Consider the following 22,539-nt stretch of genomic DNA (forward strand, 5'->3'; position numbering starts at 1 on the left):
AACCGGGGCCATCCAAGGGAATCTAATAGAGATTGTGTCCCTGTTGGGGGAAATCCAGGTCACTGCTATCACTAGATCCCAATGATCTTTCAACTGCACAATGGAGTAAGGAGACCCCAGATGCTGATTTGATTACGGCTCAAAAAGGGGATCCAATAATTGGTAAGTTTTACCAACACATTGAGGACCCTGAGAACTTTCCCCTGACAGATACCGATTACATTGGGAAAGAGGACCTTAGAGTGTTGATGAAATGTCCAAAAATGTTCCGAATCAAAGACGGTTTGTTGGTAAGGAAATCCCAAGCTGGCCATGATCAGTGGGTGGTTCCTACCTCATTCTGAAGCCTGATGTTAAGTCACGCCCACGATGCGGCCACCGCCGGTTATAGGGGGTTTCATACAACACTTGAGATCTTAAGAGAGGTTGCATACTGGCCACACATGGGGCAGGACCTCGACCAATACTTGAAGGGGTGTCTTGTGTGTGCACAATTTCAACCAACATCCCTCACACACCGTGCGCCTCTCCAAAAGAGGGGGATGACACTGCCATGGTCAGATTTGCAAGTCGACTACATAGGGCCCGTGATTCACTCGTCTAGGGGAAATAAGTACATGTTGACGGTGACATGCTTATTTACTAAATGGGTGGAATGTCTCCCGGCCCCAAACTGCAAGGCAGAAACAGCAGCTGCTCTGATGATCAACCACATCTTTTCCCGTTTTGGTCTACCCCAAAGGATTGAGTCAGACAGAGGTAGCCATTTCACCAGCGAAGTAATGACAAAGATGTGGGAGATACTGGGGGTTAAAAGGAAGCTACACATTGCTTACCGACCAGCTTCTCCTGGGGCAGTAGAACGTTACAACTGAACCATTGTGAGCATCTTAAAAAAGTTTGTGGCAGATTCTGGGCCAATTTGGGATATCCGATTACCTCTGGTCCTAATGGCCATCAGATCTACCCCTTCATCTGCAACTAAAATGTCACCGTTTCAGCTGATGACTGGACGCAGGATGGTGCTTCCCCAGCATTTGCTCTACAGGACCCAAGAGCAAACATTGATCAATGCCTCCGTAACTCATGAGTATGTTGAAAATTTAAGGAAACACCTCCAACATGCTTTTGCCTATGCTCAGCGAAACCTAGAAAGATCAGCCGATAGCATGAAGACTCATTATGATTTAAAGGCTACTAGGAAAGAATACAATGTGGGAGACCGGGTCTATCTATACAATTTCCAAAGGAACCAGGCCAAACAGCGGAAATTTCTGCCTACATGGAAGGGACCTTTTGAAATTGTAGACAAGATCTCACCAGTCGCCTACAAAATCCGCATCCCCAAAGGCAGTTTGGTGGAAGGGGAAGACAAGTGGTTCCATATAAATCAGCTAAAGTGTTGCCATCCCAGGCACACTCTGCAGCAACTGGAGGAGTCCTCTGCAATCCCAGAGGGGGACGCTCCAGAGTAATACCAACCCTAAAATATTCCATATATAGCCTATAAAATTCTATGATTCTTGAATGCAAATGTCTCCTAATGTATAAAATGTATAAAATGTATATGCTCGCCCCACCATTAATAGTGGTGGGAAAATGTCTACGAATATGTTTCTGCCGCTTTGCTTTGTCATCCTAGGAGAGATAAACCATGGAGACTGACCAAGGAGGACGACCCAGGGACCGGGAGCAAAGATCCGAGGGGCCTGGGGTACCGCCCAATACTTCCAGTCAGAACCGGTTGGGAGAACCAGATGATCCAGCACCGAGGAGAAGAAGCAGATGACCCTCTTCGCGTGGATCAAAACATCCTTTGCATCGACTCCCCCTCCACTCGAAATCAAAGCGCAGTCGGGCGGGGCGCTTGTCAGGTGTATTGACCCCGTTCGAGTTATTATACTGCAACATTTGGTGCTGTGGGCTTAGAAAATCCAAGATGTCCAAAAAGCCCACATTTGCACCAGAATCCAGGAAAACTGTGCAGTTTTTGCGCACACCAAAATGGTCGCCTGACCTGCCACCCACCAGTGCGAGCGTGATGGGCCAGAAGCGCCATGAGCGAAATCAGTACAAAGGAATATGGTGCTGCTCAAAATCCGTTTTAATTGATGTCAAAAATTGCTAAAATCATGGGCACAAAACCACCAAACAAAAAATCCAACGTCTGGTTGGGTGTTCTACATTATTCTACTGCAAAATTCACATCAATACAATGTTAGCAAGGATCATATGCCATCAAGTAAAATCCCCTTTTTGGAAATGCATTAATTCAAGACAGCTGCCAAAAAAATGGGTGCAATACCGGCGCTTGACACTAACTGGCGCTAGCAATCTAAACTCTGACAGGAGACCGGTATTTCAAGAGCTGAAAAGGAACCTAAGCCAGCTGGGACTTCAAAGCCTTGCTGGTTAATGAGAATTCTTAACACCTACTGTTCCCGGGCCCTATACTAGAAGGCAGTCTGATTTAATTAAAGGTTCAAGATGCCTCTGTCCATGGGAAGCGGTCACACCTCAAAACTCCACACAAGAAGGCAGGAAATCACAGGTTTCTGTTAACCAAATGCAGAGTGGCACCCTGGACTGATGCCCTGCTAGCAGGAAAAACCAGACAAAGGATGCCTTCAGCTGAATGGGATATGCTGATTTGAGGTGTGATTGTCAACAGTTGCTCTGGGGAAGGCAAGACACATGATCTCTGCGTCAAGCCAAGTTCCCGGGGGCGGGGGCAAACAAATGGGTGTACTGATTTGAGAGCAAATGTATGTTTTATTAAATTGCTTATAAATTATTGTATTAAGCTGACAGAAATGTACAATTTGGGTATTCTTAATATGAGAAATGTACCCACAATTTGAGACTAAGGTCAACTCTGTGGTATGTTCTATGGGGTAGTAGCGGAAAATAGGGTATTACTCCAAATGTCTATATGTTAAAAAAAATCTGACACTTCATCATCTGATGCCCATATTCCTTGCGCACATTTGTGTAAATTCTGGAAAAGTTTAGAGATTGTGTTCTGGATGAAAAGGGCAGAATTCTGTTAGAAGTGAACACAACATCTTACAAAGACAGGGATCGGATGGTTTGGCGCTACAGAAAATATGTTAACCGGACATATAATATTAGAAAAATTGTACATAGATAAATGTGCATTGGAATCAAAACTAGATTTGTGTGCAAAGTGACAAGGGGAGTGTTCTTTCTGTATGCCATAAAAATGATGCCTGATGACACAGGATGACTCACAATTCAGTTCCCCAGTCAGGCGACAGAGAATCCTCTAGCCTATCAGGATCCTCAGAGGGTTGGGCACAGAAAGTTAGCCTTCCCACCCACTTTCAAAAGACATGAAAAGAGCGACTGAGACCTAGGTGGGACTGCTCTTTCCACTTTCTTGCGAAGCACTTTGACGGACGACTTCAAATTCAGGCAATATCCAGAGACCAGAACTCAGAAAACCAGAGACCCAGAAAGCAGAGCTATATCCAGAACCGCAGACCTGACCAGACCAGACCACTGTGCAGTGCCAAGAACTTTTGCCAGAACCAGAGATCCAGACGAGCAGAGTTGACCCAGATAGCTGTGACTTCAGAACCACCCTCTAGAAATCCAGTCTAAACCTGTTGACCAGATCTTGACGGCCTATTTCAAATTTATAGTGTGAGTATCCAGCCAGAACTGTGCAGAACCAATCTCTTAGTCTAAAATAATCTCATCCCATCCATTTCAACCTATTTAGAACTGCATAGAAATCGTGTGTCCATTCTGTGATTTCAAACCTGTGAAAGTGTCATTTGTCATTTGAATCTTACTTTATTTCTGAGAATCTACCTCCACTAAATCGTCCGTATCTTTTGAACCGCACGTCCTAGAAGCGAGATTTAACTTGCATTTTAAAGCTACGAATCTAAGCTTCTCAACAAGCCCACCTTTCTACTCCTTATAGTTTTTCCGTAATCGCGATCAACGCACTCAGAAAAAGTGCCGCGAATTACAATTTGACTCAAATTCTCCACCTTTCAAAAATAGCTGTCCTTTTGCTTGCAACTGCTGAACTCTGTTTTCACCCTGATAATTATTCATGAATCACTGATAGTGTTGACCTGAACCAATCTTAAGTAGCTATCGCCTACCCTGAATCTCCTATAGGGAATTAAAATCATTTTTAGCATATTTTTCACTTCATTGCAAATCACATTTAAAAGTATTTTTGACTGTTTAAAAGCATACCGTTTGCTCTAAGATTGCTAGGGGGGAACTGGAATTTGTATTGCATTTGATGGTAATCCTGAAAACTGAGTGCTCTCTTTTCCATCTCTTTATATTGCATAGGGGGGAGTGAATTGTCACAAGGAAAAGTGATCATATTATCTCTTGTTGAAACCATATCAGTTTATTTCTGTGCTGCATTCTTTCCATCATTGCTTTTCCTTGAAACCATAAAAGTATTCTCTGCTACCTTATCCTTTCTATACTAACTCCTCACTGATTGAAAAGAGTGTGCAATTGTAAAATTACCCATTGTTGATCAACATTATATTCATAAGTGTGCTATCAAATATTAATGTATTCATAAAAGTGTGACATATATATATATTGTTTAATTTTTCAAATAAATCTTTTAATTTGCAAAACAAACCTACTTCTTGGCTCAGTGAGGTCAGGGGGATTCAAAGAGAGGGGAGTTATACAAGGGTTTATCATCCAGATCTATGAACTTGTCATACAAATATATAAATAAGGGCTTCCCTTGGGCATCCCAGACTAGGCATTGACTTAGTTGGAGTGCTGAATTGAAGTCACTTAACAGTGTGGGAGGGGGTGTGGTGTGTGGGTGTGCTCCTTTTGTACTGGGCCAGACTCCATTGCCTCCACCTGTGCTGATTGTGTGCACCTGTGGCAGTTGTGAACACTGCTCAGGGCATTTTACGGTAGGTCGGCGATGCCGGTTTTTACGGCATGCCAGTAACCACTTTTTCTGCCTTCATGAAGCCGTTATTTGCATGTCCGCTTCACTTGTGATCTACTCCAGTTTACGGCATGTCGCTTTTGCCGGCATGATGGGTTGCGTGCCCGCACTCAGACCGCTATTAACGGCATCATACTTTACGATGCCGCTAATAGCAGACGGCCTGGTCAGAATAGCCCGTAGCAGTAATCAATGCCGGTATTCCTTTACCGGCATTGTTGTTCCCTTAGCACCAAGCTTGGAATGACCCCCCCTAGTCTGCATAGGGACAGTGTTCTATGCTCGTCCATCAATGCATTATCTGTCCTATTTCCTGTTTCCTTCAAAAGAGATCCTGGAATGCTCCCCATAGCTGCATAGCCACCTCTCTCATCTGTCTATATAGATCCCCAATCCTTTTCCCTATACCTTCTGCCTCATGCTCATCGGCCCATGTCTTTATTCTCGGTATCCCTTTCCGCTCCCTGTGGGGCTATTGTGATCCTCTCTCTTCCTTCCATCACTCTGGTGCTTCGATGCATTTCATACTCCTGTTAACAATATGATCTATTTCGTCATCTCTTTGTCCCCTACTTTTTCTCATTTCTTCTTCCCTTCTCATCATCTCTCTATTCTCTTCTTCCTCTAGCCTTCTTTGCAACCTATGTTCTTTCAATGCTTGGGCTTGTATTTGTTTCTTCTCTTCTATTCTCTACTTCTCTTCTTTCTGTTCTTCATACCTACTCCATTCTTCCTTTTGTTTCCTTTCTTTTCCTTCTCTTCATTGTATGTCCTTTCGCATTCCTTTTCCTTCTTTTCTCTTTCCTCTCTCTCTTCTCTTTTTTTAACATCGTCAATGCCAATGTCAATGTTAACTTCAATAGTATCTGTCCTCCCATTCACTCGTTATGTACTATTGTCATTGCACTTGCCCTGTCTTTCTCTCTTTTTTGTCTTCTGGCTACCTCTTCTATTTCTATCTGTCTGTCCTTTCTCTCATCACGTTCTTTATGTTCGTCGCATATGGACACATATTTACGTTCCTTAGTCCCACTTTCTTCAATGCTCTCTTCGCTATTATAAGCGGGAGGTACATACGTTGGATTAACATGCCCGGCTGCTGCTTTTAATTCCTTTAGAGGATACATTCCCTGGTTGTCTTCTGCCCTACTATCATTTTTAGGAGGAGAAAGAGGAGCTGAGGGCGTTACATCCTCCGCTTTATGCTGATTAAGCCTCAACTCCTTGTCTGGCAGATCTTCTCTCTCATTCTGATACATCTTCCATAATTCTAAAACAGCTAACCTTTTCTATAGCTTCTTCCCCGTGCATGTAGCATGCAAGTATGCTGGCATGTGTCTCAGTACTGTCTTTGATAATGAACCTTTTTGAGGCCATGGTATAAGTGTTTTATTAGTTGTGCACTTCACCCACTCTGCGTGGTGCTTTCTTATTTTAGGTATGCATTGTGATAATGTTCTGCATAGATGTAACAGGGGAGTGTCCCCTATAATGACAAGTCGTTTTTGACTGTCAATACATAATAGAATGTTTTAGTTTATTATTCAATTAATTAATCACACTTCAACAATCAGTTTGGGCCAGGACCATCAATGGCCCCCGTATATTACAAATCCGATTTCTCCAAACCTATACAACAATATTCATTTTTATCTCTTCATTTATAATTTTTGTCAATTCGTTTTATCTTGTTATTATTTTGATAATTTTAAGGATTTTATTTTATCCTATTTTTCTCAAATACTTCTCTTCTAGGTTTGATTCAATTCTGCTTTTCTTTAAATACTCCCCTCCTTAGTTTGATTGTCGCCAATCGCATTCTTTTCGAGGGTCTAATAATTTGTCAAATTTTATTGTTATCTTTCTTATATTTTTTAAGCCTATCACCACTGATATGATATATGATATGATAATTCATTTATAACGCGCCTGTACACAAGTGTTTCTAGGCACGACAAGACAAGGAAGGGTAGACAGAGGGAGGACAAAACAAACAATCTTATTAGGCCTTGTGTCATTCAAACTGTGCAAGTGCGAGGTGGAGGGAAGAGGTGAAGTGCCTGGGGAGGTAAGGGGGTGAGAGTGCAGTGGTAAGGCGTGGTAAGTGCTGCCAGGGTGATGGCCCAAGTAAGTGCAGAGAGGCAGGGGGCTGTAGGGTTGCAGATACGGTCCCTAAGTGGGTGGGATGCCCGGACGTAGTGCAAGGGGCTACTGGTCATGTAGGAGCCTGGTGCCCGTGAGGATCAGTGGGTGGCCAGGTAACCAGTTAGCGCAGCAGACAGGACATCAGCAGGGGAGAGAGAGAGAGAAAGCAGAAGCAAAAAGGAAGGTCTTGAGTTGCTTCCTGAACCTTAGGTGGTCCTGCTCAAGTTTGAGAGAGGAAGGGAGGCTGTTCCAGAGGAACGCTCCAGCTGAGGATAGAGATCTACTCCCCACTCTCTGCCTGGAGAAGCGTCTGACCCTCAGAGAGTTGGAGGTGGATGAGCGGAGAGCTCGAGAAGGAAGATGCTTTGGAAGAGAGTGTTGGATGTAGCGTGGTGCCCAGCCCCAGAAAGCCTTGTGGACAATGCAGAGGGTCTTGAACTTGATCATTGCAGCCACCAGGAGCCAGTGGAGACATTTCATGGCTGGAGAGATACAGTCCCAGGGCTTGAGGCCAAGGACAAGTCTTGCAATCCTGTTCTGGATTAGCTAAAAATGGCGAAGAGTAGAGGCAGGCAGACTTAGAAGGAGGCTGTTGCAGTGGTCCAGCCTAGAGAGAACCAGAGCTCTGGAGACATTGAGCTTCTGTGGGAAGGAGAGGAAAGGAAGAATACCTCTGAGGAGGTGCAGCTGGTAGTGTGACGTCTTAGGGATGTCTGAGATGTGAGGAGAGAAGGAGAGAGTGGAATCGAGGATGACACCAAGGTTCTTTGCCTCACAGAAAGGTGTGAGTGGAGGGCATAGGGTGGGCGGCAAGAGTGTAAGAGGGAAAGCGGGGAGCAGGGGTCCCAATGAGAAGGATCTCAGTCTTACTAGCATTAAGGCAGAGATCGTTGGAGGCAAACCATTCCTGAATCATGGATAGACAGTCAGGAATGAGCGAGAGATCAGAGAAGGCTGAGGGGACCCTGATGGAGAGCTGAGTGTCATCCATATAACACTGAGATTTAGAGCAGAAGGTAGAGATGAGGTGGGCCAGAGGAGCCAAGTAATGGTTGAAGAGCCGGGAGAGTGCTGGGAGAGAGGATGGATCCAAATTGGAACTGGGAGGGTCGATCGGAGAGAAAGGAGGTCAACCATGTTAGGGCCTGACCCGTGATGCCCAGGTTGTCACACAGACAATCGATCAGGATGGCATGGTTTACCGTATCGAAAGCAGAGGATAGATCAAGGAGAATGAGTACAGAAGGAAGGTTAGAGTCGAGATTAGAGAGTAGGTCTTCTCTGGTGTTCAGGAGAGCAGTTTCCGTGCTTCTGGCTGCTCTAAAGCCAGACTGGTGGCCGTGGAGACATCCAACAGATTCAGTATGGAGAGTAAGCTGGGAGATGGCCAGCTTTTCCAAGAGTTTGCCCAGGAAAGGAGTGATAGAGATTGGGCAGTAGTTTGCTGGAGAGGAAGGATCGAAGAGGGCTTCTCGAGGAGAGGGTGCACAAGGGAGTGCTTTAGGGGGGAAGGGAAGGTTTCAGTGGCAAAAGAGTGATTGCAGAAATCAGCCAAGCGAGGTTGTCGATGTGGTCCTTGATGGTTCTGGAGGAGCAGGTGAGAACCTTCTTTGATGAGACTTTCATAGATCGGACTTGTCTAGAAACATTGTTGGGAGTGAACATGGGGATGGAGGGGATAGGAGGAGGAGAGATGGCCGGGAGTGGTAGAGGGAGAGGAAGAGGCAAGAGTGGACAGGATGTCCTGAGTTTTAGTGGTGAAGTGAGAAGCCAGTGCCGTGCAAAGGGCCTGGGAGGGAACAGGAGAGGTGGAGACTGCAGTAGGATTGGCCAGCTCCTTGCAGATTTTGAAGAGTTCGGCTTAGTTCTTAGAGGCCACAGAGACACAGGCTTGGATGTAAGCTCTCTTCTTGGACAGGACAGATAGTCTATATTGCCTTTGGAGCAGGCAGCAGGCCAGTTTGTCAGAGGATGAGCCTGAGGCCCTCCACTTCCTCTCAGCCACCCTCAACTTGCGTTTAAGGGTGGCAGGGTCGGAATCATACCAAGAATTGCACTTGGAAGTGAGCTTCAGACGGATCCTCATGAAAGTGGCAAGGACATCAAGAGTGTTAGAGACTGAAAGATGCAGGTTGGAGAGGGCTGTGTCAGATTGTGAGTCAGCTGCAGGTGAAGGAGGAGGAGAAAAAGTAGCGGCGAAAGCCTTCACTGGCACACGCTTCATAGGCCGAATGGCCGAAAAGTTGGGTGGCAGTGATGGGATTGGCTTTGCCTGGGGGACAGAGATCGACAGGTGAGAGGAGAGAAGAAAGTGGTCAGTCCAAGAGGGAGGAGTGGTTAGAGGGTTAGCGAGGGGGACCGGACAAGAATTTCTTCAAAGAAGAACCTGCCCACCGTCTCAGGTCACATGTGTTATAGCGCTGCTCCACGCAGGAAACTCAGCGGTCTTCCTGCTAATGCTGGAAGACATTGAGCATCTGAGGGTCTGGATCTTGAACCATCCTCTGCTACCAAATGTGCAGTAGTCATTTTTGGGCATATCTATGCACATAATGGAATTACCATAACAAATATTGTTGGCCTTTATTCTACTGGGACAAAGAAGAGGACACCTAGAACAGCACATGCGTCCCATGGTTAGTATACGCTCTGCAGAACTTCGACTAGAGTCCATGGATTACTTGTTGGCGCACCGCAAATTCTTCATCAGGAAAGTCGCATCCTATGGCCATCTCTTAGTCAGGCGTGAAAATCATCAATTTTCTCGTTGGGACATTGGTGTGCCGGACTCATCTGGAAGCGTTCGAAATCAGGATTTAGTTGTGGTTTGAATTTGTTGGTCAAACAGTTTTAGCAGTATCGTAGTCATATTCTGTTCCCATGTTAGGTAGTGTGTTAAACAACTTGAGTGCCACTGCCCCCAAGTTAAGCATCAGGAAAGTTATTTTGTCCTCTGGGTCTGTGACTGTTCATCACTTGATGTGCAGCTTGAACTGTTGCAGCCATAGTTCCTACCTGAGTGCTGCCCCTGGCCCATAGGGGTTGAATTGTTTAATAAATGTCCCCTTGGGGGGAATCCAGCCACATTGCACCCTCAGGGGATTGTCCCTGTGTGCCTGCCTTCACTGGTGATGCCAGGAGGTCATCGGCCATGTTGGCCTGGTTGTTCTCTCGGGGTGGGGCCTAATGTGCTGTATTTCTGCCAGAGGGACTACTTGCACCGACTGGAGGACGACTCGGGTACTCACTGTTGTTGGTGCCACCGCCCCTTCCTCGACTGGCTGCTGCAGATGCTGGTCGGTTGTGCTGGGAGTCTCTCTGTTCTGTGTACACTGGACTGTGCGCACTGTCTGTTGCCCACGGGACCCTCTTCCTCCCAGGGTGCAAAATCCGGCATGCAGCCTGCTGTGCGTGTTTGCTGGTGGGCCGTTATCCCTAGCAACAGCCCCTGCCCCCTGATACTGTAGTTTCTATTGATATAGTCAATTTTCTTTTTTTATTTGTAATCTGCCGCTTGCTCTTGCCGGTGGGGGCTGTGGCGATCGGAGGCTTGTTTCCGCTGGTGTATTCTTTTTTTTCCACATCTCGTCAAGCGCTCACCCGCTCATGTGCCTGGCTTGTGGTGTACTGTGGCTCACGCTGTGATGAGGGTTACGGCGTTGTTGCCGGCACGGCGGACCTCACTATGATGTGGCAGAACGCTGTCACTCGGCTCGCAGCACTCATGTGTGGAGAGTGTGAGGTCATGTTTTTGTGTCCTGATTGGAGAAAAATGTGTAAGTAATTTTGTATAGAACTTTACTTGCTCACTTTTCTGGCCCACTTGCTCATGCATGCTTTCAACAAATGAATTGCTCATATTTTATGGATATGGTGTTTCACACACATTTAAGTCAGTTTTAAATAGCCACTTGTGAGAAATTTGATGGTGTTCTCTCACCTACTCCCCGGGATCTTCCATTCAGGTGGCCAGGGAAGGGCCATCGGTTTTGGATCCTGACCCTGGGGGTGGACAAGCGAGGGGGGAATCACCTGGATGGAGGTTCACAAGGGATTGGGAAGAGAATACCCGAGGGCAAGACATGTGTAGGGGCTACAGGAGTGGGGCGGAGAGCGTGGGTCTGAGCACCCCGGCTGACGATGTTAGGGAAACAGCCGAAGGTGAGCGGCGACCACACCAGTGTGACCGCGTGGGTCAGAGCACTCCGGGTGACAGGTTAATGAAAGATTAACCTGGTGACCTCACCATTATGACCTGTTTGACAGCAGGCCGACAAACGGTGTGGGAAACGGTGCAGATGAAGAAGGAGAATGGTGGGGCCGGAGTGCTCTCTGGACCGACATCCTCCATGCAGGCACGGAACCGCCTACAGAGAGCGGAGTGGACGCCTTAACAAATGGGGAAAATAGTAACGCCACAAAGGGTAAATATTATACCGCAAGGGTTATATGGGAAGGGGAGCCATCAGTAATCGCGGCTGTGCTGGCACATATATCCACATGTCAGGAGTGTTCTGCATCTTGGAAAGACATACCCACAGTGTCCCATAAAGTCAAGGGAAACGGCAAATCCAGGCAGCAGCCGGGTCATGAGGCATTATAGTCATCTTCGTTGCGTAAAGGAGTGGGCAGGGATTGGGGGGGTTTATCAGGACTTCCAAGCATGGAAGCTCCAGATTGGTTAAGCCGATCCATCTCCCATATAAGGCCGAAACTAAAGAGGGACTAATGAGAGATTCTCTGCTCTGTTTCAGAACAGGTCGGACTGCGAGGAGAGTGCTGTTGAACATCACTGGGCTTACAAGGACTAGGACCAGAGGTCATCCCTATTCCTTGAAGGGCAGCAGACCCAGACTGCACTAGACTGCAAAAATCCTAGAAGGACAAGTCAAGGGACTTTATTTCAAACTACGCTCAGTTTTTGTTATTTGTTTTCTCTTCAAGTCAATGAAGACTACATTTTTGTTCAGGCACCAGAGCTGTCCAGCGTGTCATTACAACATGGTATTACCCTTCTCCCCTTTTCCCATCAGAAACCACTTCGTCAGCTTTCATGGGATATTTGCAATCCCATTCCATGTCCCCCTCTCCATTTCTGAAAAATACTATGAAGAAGAAGAGGCAACTGAGAGTAGTGAGGATTACCTCCACGAACCATATTGAGAAACAAAAGGAAGACTGCCACCTATACCATTAGGTTGTCCCATTCATAGGGTCAGGCAGGTTCAGGCATTTCACACTGACTTCTCACACCTGACTCCACTTGACTCTTGTTTTAAGTATAAAGGTGTGGTTTTGCACAATCGAATGAGCGAGCTGTGTATCCGGAAAGAAGCCAAAAAGCCAAGGAGCACGGAGCTGGAGGGAGGCCTGGAAGACCCGGTGGAGAGAGGCTGTAATGCTTTTAATTAAAACATGGGGCCTCATTACAAGTTCTCCGGTCCGGACTTAACGCTGCCGGTATAACCATACCAACACCGTTTCCGCGATCGCCAAATTATGACCTACGGACCCGGAAATACCACCACTATAAACCGCCACAGCGGAGTAAAGGCACCCATAAACTTCGCCTGCACAGAAACCCCCCGTTACCGGCAACACGAAACACAGAAAGCATTACGAGTACCATGGACATGGAAACACCGCCACGAAAATAGCGCAAAAACCGTGACCACGGTGGCGGTATCGCCGCCACCGTGAACATGACGTTAAACAGTGCCCGGTGATCTGAATCAGGCCACAGGTGCACCAAATGAGCCCAGCTGGACCCAGCAGGCCACTGGGAGCCTAAAAAAGGGCCACACCCAGGCCAACTCCTAACAGAACTATGCAGGCAGCAGCTCTTGTAGCATTGGGACTGGGGCTATTGAACCAACAGGCAGCACTGCACATGATGGCAGTAATGGTGCAGAGGAGGAGGAGGCGGAGGAGGCCCAGGTGGAACTTAGCAAACCCAGTACCCATGCCAAACCCTATTGTTCCGCCGGCACGACCCCGCAGGCAGCCTGCAATACCACGCATCAGGGCCTCACCCTGGAACCTGACCCCAGGACAGATCTACACATTATACCGGCTGGACCGTCCAACAATCATGTACATCACCACCATGATAGAGGACAACATCAGCAGGCACATTGACATCACCACCGCCACCCCACCCCTGAAGGTGGTGTCGGTACTGCATTTTCTTGGCACAGGAACTTATCAGCACACAGTTGGTGAGCTGCACGGGCTATCACAACCCTTTTTCTCCAAAATATTGGCACAGGTACTGGATGCACTGTTGCGCCATGCATCTGAACACATCGCCCTACCCCGTACCCTTGCCCAGATCATTGCCACCAAGTTGGCCTTCCATGCCATTGCAGGCATGCCAAATTGCATAGGTGCAGTAGACTGCACCCGCATAGAGGTGACAGTACCACATGCTAGCGAGATGGTGTACCGTAATAGGAAATTGTACCACTCACTGAATGTACAGATGGTATGTGATGCCGCACAAGTGATAACACATTGCTGCGCACATTTCCCGGGCTCAACACATGACTCAATGGTACTGCGGAATTCGACATTGCCACGGTACATGGAACACTACGCTGGACAAAGCACATGGCTATTGGGTGAGTACAACTGCCAATGCACAGGCCCTGTGGAAGGGGGGTGTGCATCCAGGGAAATAACCTATGTGAGTGGGTTGCTACGACTGCACATGCATGACCCCCCTGCCCATTTAGTGAACAGTCAGCACAACCCACACATCACAAAGCTACACATGACAGGTTGCCACAGTGTGCCCGTACACACCCTGCCACATGAGACACACAACCAATACTACCACTGGCCCATACACCTGGAGCCACTCAATACATCCACCCACAATATGCACCACTGCCCCCCCAATGCACATGATGCCTGCACATGAGACATCCTGCATCGACAACATCATTACAGTCAATTGATTGACTCCCCTATGTGTGTACATCACTGCACAATGCCATACTTACCAACCACTATTTCCCGCAGGGGCAGCTACATATGCACATCAATTTGTTGGTCAATGTCCAGATGCCAACGCCGACTACAATGACGCAGGAATGGTAATCACCCACCGGTCCAACCACTGCTTGGAACATATGGATGAATGATCAATGACACAAGATTGCACTGTATCTGATGAAGACATGAAAAAACAAACACTGACATGTCCCCCACATCTACATCCCATGTAGGTGATGCTGGATATGCACTAACGCCATGGCTGATGACGCCTGTACGGAGGCCAAGGAACAGGCATGAGGAGGCGTACAACAGGGCACACGTCTGCACACGTGGCATTATTGAGAGGACATTTGGACTACTGAAGGCCTGGTTCCGCTGCTTGAGCAGATCTGGCCGATCGTAGATCTATAGCCCAGAGAAGACGGGTAAAATTACGCTCGTTTGTGCCATGCTGCACAATCTGTGCATTGGCAGGAACATTCCGCTGCCCCAAGTCGCAGAGGATGAAGATGGGGATGGGGATGGGTATGGGGATGGGATGGCTCCACCTCCTCCTGTGGGTTGCACAAGATGGACAACGAGCACAGGATACACTAATTCGCATTTACTTTTGAGAGACTGCACATTGATAGCATTGCATGGATATGACGATGCCAGTTAATAAATTGATGGACTGCAAATGAAATGATGGATGTACACTCATGAATGATTTTCTCAATGATAATATATTTTTAACATAACAACAGGGAAGACGGTGCATAGGGTAGGGAAGCTGTACACCCGTGCCCACCCACCACCCAAATGTACCCACCCCCAACCAGGCCCCAATTTACTAACCCCCTAATGGACCTCCCCCACCACCCCAACATACCCAACCCCAACCAGGCCCCAATTTACTAACCCCCTAATGGACCTCCCCTACCACCGAAACGTACCCACCCCCTTACGCCCTTCTTGTCCATGTATGTGTCCTGCCCTGCCAAACACATATGGCATCATTTGCATGTGCGGTTCTGCGCACGGGCATCCTTGCCTGAGGGCCCTGTTAGGCGACTTGAGTGCCCCGGTGGGCTGGCAGAGGTGGAGCTGGATGAGGTGGTGCTTGTGGATGGCACTGTTGCTGGCATAGGTGGCAAACGTCTCAGATATGCTTGCTGGGCAAGCAACATAGACTCTGCAATGCTGCACATGTTGTTGTTGCCCTCCCGCACATGGTGTGCCAGGGTCCCTATGGTGGTGGCAAAGCGTCCAATTGACCTGGAGAGCCGACGCACAAATGCACTGTAACTCTCCCTGTGCAGCCTGGACTCCTCCAGCTGCCTTTCTACTAGCTGGGTGAGGGTGGCCTGCTGGTCCTCCATCCGCTGCATGCAGGCTTTCAGTTCAGCCATCGAGGGGGTTGGCGACCTCATCGGACTGTGTAGTGATGGTGTACTGAACTGGAGGTCTTGGAAGGATGACAAGTCATCCAGGTTGGGCACCTCCCCCTGTGGCCCTACATCAGACTGCAGTGCTGGGCCACTGTTGTTACTGCCTGCAGCCTCCTCCGCAGTGCAGATGTTTTCTGGGCTGGGTTGTGTGGGCATGATGAGTGGCCGTGGCACCTGTGTGGCAGCAGGCAGCGAGGAGATGGTGGTGTTGGCTGGTACATCCGTACCAGATGCAGCTGGTGGAAGAGTTGCTGAGCAGCTAGCATCTTACTCTTGGGCAGGGGTGCTGGGTCGCCCACGTACAGGTGCAGATTGACTTGCCTGTTGTGCGTTGTCTTTATCACTTGAAATGGCTGTGGGGACAAAGAGGGCATGCTATTATTTGTGTGGTGGTACCTGATGGGTGCATCACATGCATCAGACAGGTTGATCAGTGACCATTTGCATTAACAGGCATATGAATGTTGACGGCCATGTATTGTAGGGGTGTTGCTTATCGTCTGGGTCATGATTGGGTCTTTTGGGGCACTCATGCACTGGCTGGGGGGGTTTGTAAATGGGTCCTTTGGGGCACTCATGCACTGACTGGGAGGGGTTGTTAATGGATCCTTTTGGGCACTCATGCACTGGCTGTGGGGGGTTGTTAATGGGTCCTTTGGGGCACTCCTGGCCTCAACAAGTACTCATATGGCATTGAAATGCGGCACTTACCAGCATCTGCAGGTGGGCTCACTCCTGCCTTTGCATCCCCAATTCCATGGATTGCCTCCAGGTGGGGGACACTGCTGCAGCGCTCCTCCCATGTTTGCAGCCTCAATGTTGAAGGAGGCCCTCCAGCTGTGCCATTGCTGCGCTGCCGGTGTGTTGCAATCAGTTTTCGCACCCTCAGTCTGAGGTCATCCCACCTCTTGTGGTTGTCCTTGACGCTCCTTGTAGTGACGCCCACAGCTGTGCACTTGCGAGCAGCTTTGGCCCACACATCTGTTTTGCGCTGCTGTGTTGCACGCCGTTGGTCAGCGCTAAACAGCATTTTGGCATGCTGCACTATGTGGTCCACTACTACAGTGAGCTCCGCCTCACTGAAGCACTGTTTGCGCTGTCTCTGGGCAGGGAACCTGGCTGACATGCTGGTGGTCCTTTTTAGCTTCTCAGTGTGGAGATTTAGCCTGTGCTGACTCTGGATGGCAGTGGATTGTGGTTTATATAATGGCTGCCTTTCTCTTTACGGTTTTCGCGGTCATGGTATTTCCGCTTCCGTGTCCATGAGGACGGCGGCGGACACGGTTTTTACACTGCTTATGGGGCCGGTATGTCCATTTCCGTGGGTGTTTACGTGGCGATGGTGACACCGTTTCCACGTCCGTCTGGTGCGCGCGACCAACAGGCCGTAATCGGCCGATCTTTCCGCAACCATGCGGATGCGGAAACTGTATTACCGTCGTCACAGAATCACCGCATTCCGGACCGGAGAACTTGTAATGAGGCCCTAGGTGTCTGTACGCAGTGAATTTTGAGCGCTCCCAAAGCCACAATGGACATTTTTCTTCAGGCCTCAGTGAAATCTGCACATTTTCTTTAGGCTTCAGTGAAAGCTGTATTTTGATGTGAACCCGTAACGTGGTTTGTATTATTTCTTTGCAGCCAGCATTTCACTGGCAAACATGTTTTCTCGCTTTTGCAATGCTTCAAAGATTGTTTTGAATAAAGGTGCCAGATGGTGCCTGATACTGTTATAAAGTCGAAGAAAAGATATGCAGCTGTTTTTGCGCTTTTATGAGAAAGGGAAGCCTTTTGCCTTTTGGGGTTGCCGCGTGTCACTCCGGCCGGGGGCCCGTTGGAACTGCCGACAGGTAGAGACTTTGAAAGCTAGAAAGTTCTGCAAAATGTCATCACACATTTGTGGGAAGCTTAAAAGGAGGGGCCCTAGGAACTGTTAGGCAGAAAGCTTCTGGGAAGAGTGGACGCACTGCTTCCATGTCCGTTGATGCAAATCTCTCAGCCCATCTGTTTTCGGAGCATTTCAATGCAAGCCTGTCGAGATGAGGATTTGTTTTGCGGTTGCTTTATCTGTGAAGTATTTTTAGGCTTTTTACATTCTTCCTATGTGTTGTAATTATTCATTTATTTATGACGTTGATTTATGTATGTTTATTGTGAATAAAAGACCATAAAGAGCCATTTTTTGCAGTTTGACTGAGTGTGTGTGTGCATAATTGTTCTTCAGTGTATAAGGTTTCTTCATATCGTGTGCTGGGGCTGTGAAACACTGTTCATGCACTTTTGAAGCAAAACAGCGGCATGCCGAGACTCTGGCCCGGTGCTTGTGAGGGGCTGCAGCGTGGTTAGGGAGCCATGTCTCCAGGTGCCCGGATTGAGGCAGCCCGTGTCCTGCTGGCTGCGTGTGGAGAAGTGCTCGCTCTCTTGGGATGTGTGCTGGTCCCAAAGGGGTTTGAGGGGTAGGTGGTGAGACCCTGACCTCGATCCAATGTGCCCAGAGAAGACTGCTCACTAGCGCAACACTACCCAGTGAGTTTAAGTCTAAAAGCGAGAGAAAATCAGGAGCGTGCGGCAAGCTGGAGCAGTAACGAAGGAAGACAGAATTTGCAAGTGGCATGAAGCAGAAAGCAAGAAAGATAACAGAAAGTGATTGGAAAGCGAGAGAAAGGTGCTGAGAGAGCTGAAAGGAAGAAAAGGACCTGAAAGTAGATAAGAAGGGCGCGAGTGACCCAAAAGTAAAGGAAAGGTGCCACTGGGCACCGAAGAGCAAAAGAGAGCTGAAAAGAAGCAAAAAGGCTTGAAAGTAAACCAAGAAGGGTGCGAGTGACCCGAAAGTGAAGGAAAGGTGCAAGTGAGCACCGTAGAGTGAAACAAGTGTGCAAGAGGCATGAAAAGGAAAGTGACAGGTGCAAGGGTGTACAGAGGCAAAGAAGTGAATGTGCAAGAGGCACAGTGAAGAGAAAGTGAACCCAAAGGATTCACCAAAGGAAGGTGCCAGGGACACGGCAAGGCTAGAGGAGAGAACGACAAAGAAGGTGCAAGTGTGCACAGCAAAGTGTAAGATAACAAAGGGGTGCAGGAAGCACCTGAAGAAGGAAAGGATAGAAGAAACGCAAGTACAGGAAACACAGAGCGGGGCCAAAGATCAGAGTGGCCACGCTTAGGAGGAGCAAAAAGCCTAGAGTTTTCGAAAGTCTCTGCTATTACTCCATGAGAAGCTTGTGTGTGAAACGGACTGTAAATGAGAGAAAGGCACATCTTGACAAATTTGATTTTGAGTTTGAAACTGAAATTGTGTTTAGAACTGAAGGGCCTGAGCCTGGGGAAGGGATCCCTAAGCAGCCTAACAAAGGTGAATACTTATTTGGTGAAACAAGGAGGCATAAGCTTGGGGAAGGGAACCCAGAGAAGCCTGGAAGAAACAATGTTATATTTTTGTTTTGTTTGAAACTTGAAAGGATTGAAGCTTGGGGAGGGGAATCCCCAGGCAATAAAGACATTGGGAATTGTTTACACAGAGTGCAAGAACTTTGTGGAAATGAGCTAACGAACAACCTCTTTTTGATTGTGCTGAACTTTGATGATACTGACCAAGCCACACCTGGTGAGAAGACCACCTGAAACCAGCCTTGGCATATATTCCTTTTTGAATCACAATTTTCTCTTTAAAGAGACTTCCTACCACATTTTATCAGAGAGTGAGGGCAAGCATAGGTTTAGACACAGGTGGATTATGGTTTTGCACTTTCAGACATCGACGGCCTGTAGACACATCAGTTGAGGGAACCATCCATTTAGAGTTAGGGCCAGTTAGGTATTACACCAACCCCAGCATTATAGTAAATAAAGGTTTTGAAACTATAACACTTGAGTCTGTGTCCCTCTTGATACCATGCCTGTCTCGCACACTCTCTACTCAAAGGCATGATTTGGCAGATATGCATGCTTTCTGTCCACTTTGCCTATTTTGCCCTTTTTGGGCAATTTCTCTACACACATGCATCTTCCAGATGTGCATTTTGCTGAATACCATGCACATGTTTATTTGCAAGTACCAGATGTGTGTAAACATGTTTTGCCACACCTGTCACTTGCAAGAAACAAATGTTTGGCGAGTTGGGCCCTAAATGGGGTTATGTGTCATGCTGAGTTGTAACTATCCCTTTCTGAGAATATATCTTCAGTCAGTCAGTCAGTGGCCATGCCCATGATGGGTAAATGTCCTCACAAAGACCCTGCCTAAAGTCTCCTCCCAGGTGGCCTGGGAAAGGCAGGCCCTTTCTGATCCTGACCTTGGGGGTGTTGTTCTGCAGGAGATCACCTGGGAGGAGAACGGGCCCAGGGGAACACGATCACTCCGTTAGATGAGACGCAGTATTTGTCTTCCTCAATGGCAAAGTATGTAGTAGCTTGTTGTCACAAAAATCTTTTTTCTCCCAAAGTTGAACAGATTAATATGGGTGAAAAATTCATAAACCCTTAGGTATTAAGAGAAATGAAAATCCTTCTAAACCCATGGAGACTTATAGAGCTAGAAGCTCCCCTAACGCCCAAACGTACCGTGACAAGGAGTCTGTGAATAATAACAACTTAAACTCTAAAAATCTTTATCTCTCTATGAAATCAAGTCTTAATAATAATAATAATAATAATAATTAGGTTTTTATATAGCGCTACAAACCCTCAGGTATCTGAGCGCTGCTTATTATTACCCACGGTGTGTGGTGCTCATTTATCGACCTCGGAAGGATGAAAGGCTGAGTTTGGCCCCGCCGGGATTCGAACCTGCGTTAACAGGCTCTGCACGGGTGTCAAAGCGGGCGCTCTACTCGCTGTGCCACTTGACCGGTGATTGATTCTTGTGATATTCCTGTAGAGAATATTATTGGGAACAGAAATTAGTTCAAGCTCAAAAATCCAGCTAGAAAAACAGATTTTTTCATTCCGGACTTCAAGTCCCATAATTCCTGAAGTACAGGGACGAAGAAAAGGGTGGAAGAGGAACAAAATTGCAAAGTGCAGCTTGTTAATGGAAATGACCCACACATGAGGGAGACTGGGAGGCTGAAAAGGCTCCCTCAGGTGCAGGCCATTAGTGAGAAGAAGGGGCAGAGCAGTAGTCGCAGGTGGAGGAGTTGTGAACTCTCAATGTTGTAGCAGAAGTAGAGACTGGGGGAGGAAGAAGATGCCGGAACCATTGTCGAGTCACGAGTAGCAGCCAGCCCTGAGAGGGTCTTTGCCTTGAGAAGCCTTAATTGCAGAGGCTGGGCTTTGGGAAGTGAAAGTTTTGAAAGCTTTCCTTCCCACAAGGCTGTCTCTGGTGGCAGGCGAGCACTGGAGAGCCTCCGGATCAAAAGGAAGCTCCGTGTACAGGTGGCGTGGGTGTCTGCAGATTGAAACCACAGATTGTCGGATTGTGAGGAGCCGCTGAAGTGAAGGACCTGCGAGCAGCGAGGGAAACAGACGCGCATGCCCTACCCAGTGAGTTCACCAAGTGATTGTGACACCGGAGCGGTCCGTGACCGCTTCCGTGCTCGATGCAGGTTTTTTCCTATTAGAAAGCAGTCACGTATGTGTGAAAGTAAGACAGAAGGCAATTTTGAACACCAAAATGGCAGAAAACAGAGAAAACATTGTTATGTTAAACCAAATGACTGTGACTTTAAGCATGCCAGTTTATTTAAAGATGTGGGTTGGCAAACCTTGTTTAGTAGTGCCGCTGGCGGCGCTGGTGGTTGGTTTTGATCATTGAATATGACCATTGATTTCTCACTTTGTGGTTGTTGAAAGAATTGAGCCAGTGAAGATTTGTTGTCAAAAAACCAGAAGGCCCAGCAGAATGTGCAAGAATGTGCTAGGCACATGTACCTAGTACATTCTGCCGGACCTTCTGGTTTATTGACAACAAATCTTCACTGGCTCAGTTCTTTCAACAACCACAAAGTGAGAAATCAATGGTCATATTCAATGGTCAAAACCAACCACCAGCGCCGCCAGCGCCGCTACTAAACAAGGTTTGCCAACTCACATCTTCTACAAACATTCATTGGGAATCTCTGGTTTTGGTTCCTATGCAAACCATATTTTGTATTTGTATTTGTATTTATTTTATTTGTATAGCGCAAACCAGGCCCGGAGGCTACCGGGCGCATATCTTCAAGCAGTGGTTACATAACAATATGACATAACATATGACATAACAATATGACATTACAAAGAACATTTACATTAAGCAGTGGCGTAAGATCACAATACCTGTTAGGCGAAATCAAGTAATAAGGTTTTCAGAGAGTCAAATGGTAGTCTGAGGTGACTAGCCAAGGTTTGGCTTTGTGTTTGAATAAGTTCAGGCACGGCAGGTTTCTGATGGTGAGAGGCACAGAGTTCCACAGTTTGGCTGCCAAGACTGGGAATCTAACCCCTCCGGCTGTTTGGAGCTTATATCTGGGGATCAGAAGGCTCTGGCTAAGGGAGGACCGGGGTGGGATATATTGAGTAAACCGTAAAGATAGATAGGTGCCTGGTTATTCATACATTTGTAGGTCAGGGCAGAGATTTCAGTGAAATCCTTTGGGAGACTGACAGCCAGTGAAGGTTCTTTCTAGTTTCCGAGATGTGAGCTGATCTGGGAATGTTGAGGGCTGCTCTGATGGCGTTATTTTGTACGATCTGGAGTTTGTCAAGGTTGCATTGGTTGGTGCCTAGGTACAGTGCATTACAGTAGTCAAGTTTGGACATGACCAACGTACTGGCAAGGGTTATGCAGTTTTGAGTAGAGAGGAAAGGGCGACATGCTGTGATCAACTTGAATGTGTAGGCAGAAGTGGCTGCGACTGCATTCGTTTGTCTGTGGGGGGAGAGAGTGGAATCCAGGTAGATTCCGAGGGTTTTAGTATCTTTGGAGACTTTTATGGAGTTTCCGTCGATATTGAAGAAGCTGAACATGCGGTTCAACTTGATGAGTCTTTTCTGTGTACCTAGGATGAGGAGCTC

Source organism: Ambystoma mexicanum, chromosome 12 (assembly GCF_040938575.1).
Source record: "Ambystoma mexicanum isolate Mex_15411 chromosome 12, UKY_AmexF1_1, whole genome shotgun sequence".
Classification (NCBI taxonomy): domain Eukaryota; kingdom Metazoa; phylum Chordata; class Amphibia; order Caudata; family Ambystomatidae; genus Ambystoma; species Ambystoma mexicanum.